The following is an 8,762-nucleotide window of genomic DNA, read 5'->3' as shown; positions in this document are numbered from 1 at the left end:
TCCAATTATTTTGATCTGGTGAGGCTTCTCATTGGCAACGTAAATGCAGTTGAGTAGGGGCTGTAATGACATAGTAGTGACAGCTGAAATACATTTCCTTATTTTGATCTAGGTGAATGTTCTCTGTATTATTGCTGGAGACCATATGCTTATTCCTCTCACATATGCAGGAGATTTTTTTAAAGAGACCAAGAGGTATTTTTTTCCTGCATTCAACTCTGGACAAAGAGCAATTGTGAGCCAGTGTTTGTTAATCCATCATATTATAAAGTATGAAAATCAATAAACTGAAAAATGCAAAGTACCCCTATGTACCCACCAACCCCTCCATCTCCAAGGAATTTATTCATCAGGAGAGATAGCAACACAGCAGATTTGTTAGCTTAATTATGATATATTTCCTTTTAACTAGTTTGTATGTAATAATTGATCAAAAGTCTTCATAACAGGCTTCCCAGAGCAATTCATTAGTTTAGTAAAACAGCATGAGTAATAGTTGGAGCACACTTGCTTCATTTTGTTAGGAAAAATAAAGCAAAGCAGCTGTAGTTTAGTGTAGATGGCCACCAGAAACAGTTGATTTATCAAAATGAATTGATCTTGGCAGTTTCCGTTCTGGGGCTTAGATAGAGCAACACAATTAGAATTCAGTGCTGCTCATGTAGCCAGAACAAAGTAATGTTGGCTCATTTTCTACTAACATTATTGGTTACACCACAGATAGAAAATTCAGAATTTACGCAGTGGTACAGATTAAGCCACACATCTAAATGATCAATAAATGGAATAAAAACATTTCTTGCTCTCCTCCAACTCAATACCTTCTTTTAAATCTGGACCTGCTATCTTATCCCAAAACACCGAACACCAATGATTCTAAAACACATTCCGGCATATCCGTAGAACAAAGGACTGAGAAAGTTAAAGTTGAGCTTGCAAAATGACCTCCCAGTGAAATGGATTATCACTCAGACCCTCCAGAGGGTCATACTTTGGGGAAACCCTCAATCAATTAGTGCATATAATTCTGATTTTTAACCATCGATCATAGCCCTGCGCAGCTGCATACATTAAAAAATTCTATCATTTTCCAATCCTCACTCTCCTTAAAAACAGTGATTCATTTGGTTTAGCAGCTGCCTCCTTATAGCACATGCCTTGCAGACACACAGATTACGTCGCTAACTGGCCATCTGTGCTCTACAGTCACTCGCACCAACTCCAAATCTTTTTGGCTTTCCTTTCCAAGCTCTCAGTGGGAGACTTGACCCTCAGGTACTGGGAAGCAGTCAGAGATGCAAAGAGCTTCGAATCACACACAAGGGGCACAAAACTGAATAACTCCACAAAAGTGGCCTATATGAGAGTGTGATCAGATTTTCTTTTTAATTGTGGAGAGATGCTGCAAATAACTCAAATTTATTTTCACATTACCTATCTCTTTTGCCTAAGAGGACCAGGCTGATGCTCATTTGTTGTTGCCACTAGGCTTTTAAGTTCCAAATCAGGCTCTCCCTCACCCTGTCAGGAAGAATGCTCAGCTGAATTATTATCTGCCTCCAACATTTCCTCATTCTGGAGAATTTGTGGCCTGCCTAACTACGTTGTCTTGGGCGCCAAGTCTGTTCTGTGGGGACAAACTGGGGAGCTCGGCAGAGAGACAATGAACTTGCTCACATGCTAGGAAAGTAAACCATGGTCATAGGGCTAAGGGAAAACAAATCCCCAAATCCCACAGTGAAAAGTCTGTGGTTTGCTGCTGAACTCAAGAGTGAAATATCCAGGCCTGGACTCTGCTTAGAGGATGGTATGAACGAAAGGAATTTCTTGAAAGTCCAGGTCTACTCCATAGCCCTTGACATCCATTCTACTCTGGGTTAAACAACATTAATTCCCGAGAACTGCCAAGTTGTTATGATCAAATGTAGTCATGAACCACAGTGCAATGGAAATAAGTTAGTAATTTGGAATAAACAGAGAACAGGCTAAAGATTTGATTTGTACACTAGTACTGTGCTTTCCTCTAGAAATAACCATTATTTTACCCTTCGATGTGCAGAAGCCAGTTTGAATAAAGAAATGATTGTGAGGACTAGTAGCCTGGGATCGGCATCACAGTCCACCTCCAAAGCTAATGTACATTTCCACCCTTCTCTTTGGATATGTTGTTAGGATAAGAAGTAAACTGGATTTCTGATGACTGAGCAATGATGAGTTCCTCTCCTTAAAGGTTTTTTCAATCAGAGTAGATCAGGATATTTTTATCATTTCATCCAAATCCTCTGCAGTTGATTAGTAGCCATTTTTGCCTTGGTTCCCTCCACTTATGACCTCTCCAAAATTAAATGTCTTAATAGATGTTGTTTTACACATATTTAAGAGTATCAGTCATGTCCAACAGAGGAAGGCCAGAGGAGATAGCATGACTTCGAGGCAGGGCACTGAGCTGGGGGCAAGGCATACCGGGTACCTGTGTGATGTTGAGTGAGCCACTTAACTTTTCTGAATATAGTGTTCTCCAAAAAAATGAGAGGGTTTTCTTGACAGTGAGATCTTCTTATGACCCTTAGAAAAATCAAACGATACCTCATGCTTTCAGCATGTATTACAGAACTACATTAGTGTTTGTAAATATAAGCTACATATGTTAGCCTCAACATGATATAGATAGAAAATAAATAGTATATCTAGGTATTAAAAAAGTCAATGTACTTTCTTTCATCCTCTTCCTATTCTACTTCAATTTATAGCTTTGTTATTCCCCAAGAATTCCAAGAATAATGTTATTTAATATAAGTAGGAATTGGAGATAAATATTTCACGGTGTAGTTGTCTTTAGTAGTTTATGAGAGAGGTTATCCTTGACTATATACTTATAGTGTTGTGTTTTCATTGTAATTTAGGGCTTTCCTCATCTAGTCTCTTTCCTTCTCCCTAGAGCCCTATGTCAAAGACAATGAATGCTTAAGTAGGCTCTGTCAGGAAAACTCTTGGTGACCCTGGAAACGGTATTTAACCTTTCCATGGATCAGCATTCAAATTGCAAAGCAAAAATGACAGGAGCTGCTTCCTTCACAAGTCTGTGAGTTATGACTAAGAAAATGGATTGTAAAACACTCTGGAAATCCTAAATGCTACAGACAGGTCTAGTAATGTTAATAATGTACCAGCTCATGCCTGGCGGCCATTACCAGACCCTTAAAGCCAGTTGTTTTGTGGTAGTCCAGGTTGTTTCCTACCGGAAATGGCAAAAACTCAAATGATGAAAATTGTCATCAGTGTTAGATGGTTGTTATTGGGAAAACTGTATCTTCTGATGTTTCTGTGAGGCATATCAGTGCTATTTATAAGATAGGGTTTCTCCTCCAGTTAAGCCAAGGTTATGAACACTGTTAGTGTGTCTCCTTTCACCAGCACGAAGTTCACAAGGGTCTCTTTTTTTCTTTTCTTTTCTTTTTTTTTTTTAGAAGGAGGAGAAAAAAGATTTGGTACAAACTACATGACAGTCACAATGAGGCTTTCTTATGAATAAAAGACATTGACAATCGGCCCCACAGGGTTTATGTAATTTGAGAATATGGCTTTAAAATCATATCACAGGTGGCATTACCTAAGATTAATACAAAGGCCATTTACCTTTTTATTATATGTTTTATTAGCACTTAGAAGCTTGATTTATGAAAGAAAAAAATTGAATATGGTGTGTCAAAAGATAAAGACCGTGTTACAAAAATTAACATAAGAAGGTGAGATGCTACACTCCTCAGTTTTAGAAGAGAAAGTTGAAAATTTTCTGCAGAGAGTGGCTGTGGGTTACCTGAGACATGACCTTCCAGGAAGGGCTACTTAAACAAGAATATAAAGGAGGACTTCTTTGGGGAGGTGGTGATTGTGGGAAGACCAAAAGGAGCATGTTCGTAATGGGGTGTGGGGGAAAGTGGGAGATCAAAACATACATAGGATACAGAGCAAGCAAACATCCTAAGGTACAAAAGAGGTTGGCCTGTTTGAGAAGCAGGTAGAGGAATAGTATGGCTATAGTATTATCAATGGATGGAACATGGCAAAATGAAGTTTAAGAGATATATAGCTAAATTTTTTTTTAAAAAAAATATATAGTTTATGAAGTTTACTTGTTGATAAATCAAATGCTATGTGTTTGTAATAAAATTCTGTGCATAAATTTTAACAGTGACTCCATTTCCAGGGATTCTAAAGATATGATTATATTTGTAGAAAGAGGTTTATCTAGGATGTTTATTTTGGTGTTGCTTTTATTTTTTTAATCATACTTATTCAGTTTCCATGGTTTTACTTTTTATCCAGCTTTCTACAAGATTGATCATTTTGTCATTCCTCATTTTTTCCTCTACTAATTTGAAAGTTTTTCATTATTTTTCTACTTTATTCTACCTTTGGAATTTTCATGTGCCTTCTTAAATTCTAATGTTAAACACTACATCTACCCTCCTCTGACCTAATGAAAACCCCTGGCAAATTCCTAATTCTGAAATCTCCCATTTGTTTGTTTTTGATCTTGTGTTTTAGTCCTTGTGTTTTATTTATTTTTTTATATTTTTTATTATATTAAATTTATTGGGGTGACATTGGTTAACATATTCTATGATCAAGTATACAATTCTATAATATGTCATCTTTATACTGCATTGCATGCTCACCCTCTTAAGTTTAGTTTCCTTTTGTCACCATGTATTTGGTCCCCTTAACCCTCTTCATCGTCCCTCTAGTGCCTTCCCCTCTGGCAACCACCATACTTTTTGATGTGTCTATTAGTTCATTTTGTTTGTTTGTTTTTTGCTTTCTGTTTTATATCTCACATATGAGTAAATCACATGGTTCTTGTCCTTTTCATTTGATTTATTTTTCTTAACATGGTACTCTCAAGATCCATCCATCATGCATATTGTAAATGGCAGTATTTCATAATTTCTTATGACCGAGTAGTATTCCAGTGTATGTATGTACCATATCTTCTTTATTAGCCATTGAAGAACACAGATTGTTTCCATGTCTTGACCACCGTGAATAGTGCATATTATCTTTACAAATAAATGTTTTCAAAATTTTCAGGTAGATACCCAGAAGGAGAATTGCTGGGTCATATGGTAGATCTATTCTTAATTTTTTAGAAACCTCTGTACTGTTTTCCACAGAGGCTGTACCAGTTTATACTCCCAGCAGCAGTGTATGTGGGTTCCTTTTTCTCCACATCCTTGCCAACACTTGTTATTTCTTGTCTTGTTGATAATAGCCATTCTAACAGGTATGAGGTGTATCTCATTGTGGTTTTGATTTGCATTTTCCTTATAGCTGGTGAAGTTGAGCTTCTTTTCATATATCTGTTGGCCATTTGTATGTCTTCTTGGGTCCTCTGGTCATTTTTTAATTACATTTTTGATTTTTTTGTTGTTGAGTTATATGCGTTCTTTATATATTTGAGGCATTGTTTGATAACATTTTCTCTTACTCAGTTGGTTGCCTTTTCATTTTGTTGGTTTCTTCTTTTGCACTTATAGTCATATAGCATATGGTTTTCGATTTATTTTTTCTTGTCTTGTTGGTGCCACTTTTTAAAAATTAAATTTATTGGTGTGACATTGGTTAATAAAATTATATAGGTTTCTTTTGCCATGCAGAAGCACTTTAGTTTGATACAGTTCCATTCATTTATTTTTGCTTTTATTATCTTGTCAGGTTCATAAAAACCTCTCTAAGACTAAGGCCTATAAGTTTAGTACCTATATTTTCTTCTACGTATTTTATTGTTTCAGAGCTTATATTAAATCTTTAACCCATTTTGAGTTAATTTTTATGTATTGTGTCAAAAAGCAGTCTAGTTTCATTCCTTTGCATGTGACTTGCCAATTTACCCAACACCATTTATTGAAGAAGCTTTCCTTTCTCCATTGTATGTTTTTGCTTTTATCAAAATTAGTTGTCCTTATATGTGTGTCTCTTTTTTTTTAGAATAATTTCTGTTCTAGGTTTTAAACAATTAATTTATTATTAGCTGTGCCTGCTCTACTGTTTGATGTTTTTATTTTTAATATGAAAAAATTTCAAACCTAAGACTATGATAAAGAACTTTATTTTTCCTGACATACTTAAGAGTAAGTGGCCAATGTGATTCCCTATTATTTCCAATGATTTAGTGTGTAATTCTCACAAACAAGAAAATTCTCCAGCATAAAGCAAACATCAAAACTAGGAAATTAACATTGATACATTACTACCATCTAATCAGACCTCATTAAAGTTGGTCAGTTGTCTCAATAATGCCCTTTACAGTAAAAGGATCTAGCATAGAATAACACATAAGGTGTAGTTGTCTTGTTTCTTTCTTTCTTCTGGAACAGTTTCTTCTGGAACAGTTTCTCAGTCTTCCTTGACTTTCATGTTGAAACTTTTGAAGATTACAGCCCAGTAATTTTGTAATATCCCTCAGTGTTTGTATCTCTGATTTAGGTTATGAATTTTGATAGGAATATCACAGAAATGCTACCATATTCTTTTCATTGCATCCAATCAATTGGCACATGATTTTGATTTGTTCTATTGCTATGACTATAACAATGACTAAAGTGGTAGCTGTCAGGATTCTCAACTGTAAAGGTACTCTTTATCCCTTTGCAATTAATAAGGATTTGGGGAAGAAGTACTTTGAAACTATAAAAATATCCTATTTCTCATCAAACTTTCACCAAGAAGTTTTAGCATCTGTTGACATTCGTTAGCTGAATTAATTATTACTCTGATGGTTATCAAATTGTGATTTTCTGATTTCTTTATTCTATCTCCATTTATTCATTAACGGTCTACTGTAAGGAAAAACTTCCTTTTCTTCACACTTACATATTCGATTATTATTTATATCATGAATTTCTATTTTATTCATTGGATTATAATCCATTGCAATATGTATTTTTATTTACACTCGAATTGTCCAAATTTTGTCTAGGAGTACTTTTACACTGGTGTCTATGTTTTTGCTATTACCCCATTTTTTTTTTTTATCATTTTCTTACTTTCTATCACAAAGATGTTCCAATTTCACCTTATACTTTCCCTGCCCTAGCCTTGAAAGCAGCCATTTAATCGAAGCCTGGTTCTTATTTTAGTGCAGAGTGGTTATTTAGAAACTAAGATCTTAGTGCTATAAATCTCAGTTCTCACTCACATATTCCCTCTCTCTCTCCCTCCCTCTCTTCCTTTCTCTCTCTCCCTCTTTTCCTTTCCCTCTCTCTCTCTCTTGCATGTACAATACATGTACATAAATATCTGTATGTGTGCATACATGTATATATTTCTTTTATTTATTTTTATGTTTTAGGCAAGGCAACCTTTGGTTGTCCTCACAGATTATAAGGACCTTGTCAGTTTACAATCCCTTATTTATTTATTTATTTATTTATTTATTTATTTACTTACTTACTTATTTATTTTTTTACACCTACAGCACCTGGTCTTCCTCGGTGGTCTCCCATCCAAGCACTAACCAGGCCCGACCTTGCTTAGCTTCTGAGATCAGACAGGATTGGGTTTGTTCAGGGTAGCATGGCCATAGACACATGTATATATTTCTATATTTATTTTTCAAACTGTTTATATCGACACCCATAAGTGCCAAGGATACCTTCAATTCCAATCTATTTTATTTTTTCTCTTTTCATATTTGCCAGTCCTTTCTCTAATGTGAGGAAAGTGACTCCTATTATCCTTAATATATTTATTTATTGCATCAGTCCTATCCATATGTAGTCCATTTCTCATTGCAACTGTGACCCCACTCATGAACTTGCATAGACACCCATCTTAATGAACTCTACTTAATGACTTTTGAACTGAAACTTTAACATTATTTTAAAAATCACATTGATTATATATTTTTATATCTAGAATTTCTCTTTAAAAAATACATTTATACCTAATCTGTTCTTGATGCAGTTTCTATTCTTTTCTCTATTTTTTAGATTATTTGAAGCTTACTTTCATGTTTATTTGCAAGATTCTTTTGGACTGCTCTATTATCTTCAATTCTTGGGGTTCAAATGATCCCATTAGTTGCATCTTTTAACTCTGCTCCAATGTGGCTTATTTCTGTGTAGGGCTTGTAATCTTTTGCTCTGAGAAATCCTTCAGTAGGAGTTGTTTACTACATAAATCCCAGTGTCCTGGGTTGTAGACTTTTCCCTGTGGAGTCATTCCGAGGAGTGATTTTGCCTCTTCTAAGGATTTCTGAGCTTTTTTGGTTCGGACAAACTATTCTGTTAGTTTCTACGGTGAGATTTCCATATCCTGGGAATATGATCCTCATATCACGAGTGGCACAGGTTTGGTGTTCTTTTCCTACAGGTTATTCTTTTTGAACCTCGTCCCTAAGTACATGACTAACTTCCTTGTAGCTTTCCGAGGCTGACAAACTGAGCTTGTAAAATAAAATGTACAGCCGTCATGGCTTCTGCTTTTAAACAAAGTTTAGTTTTGACTTTCATGGGTGTGACTTCTCCTCTTCCATCTCCTCACTTCTGTTAAATTCCTGCCCCTAGCCCCCTATGGCTTATATCTGATTCTTTTACCACTGATGAGTTTTATCTCCTATTTTTCCTTAAGACTTTTAGTTTTCTCTTATTTCTGACAGTTAGGAATTTCCCTATCCTGTTTTACACCTGGCTACATATTAAGGCAGTTTTTAAATTTTGATTTTTTTGTTATACATTAGCGCATGTTTTAATCTTTTGACT

At 35.3% G+C, this 8,762-nt stretch overlaps 1 pseudogene; it reads right to left on the bottom strand.

The window, feature by feature from the left end:
* Positions 1-7,468: 7,468 nt before the first annotated feature.
* On the bottom strand, positions 7,469-7,587 carry LOC118602006 (annotated as a pseudogene).
* Positions 7,588-8,762: the final 1,175 nt, after the last annotated feature.

Source organism: Rousettus aegyptiacus, unplaced genomic scaffold, assembly GCF_014176215.1.
Source record: "Rousettus aegyptiacus isolate mRouAeg1 unplaced genomic scaffold, mRouAeg1.p scaffold_m13_p_4, whole genome shotgun sequence".
NCBI classification, from domain to species: Eukaryota; Metazoa; Chordata; class Mammalia; order Chiroptera; family Pteropodidae; genus Rousettus; species Rousettus aegyptiacus.
This window is presented reverse-complemented; position numbering and strand designations above follow the sequence as displayed.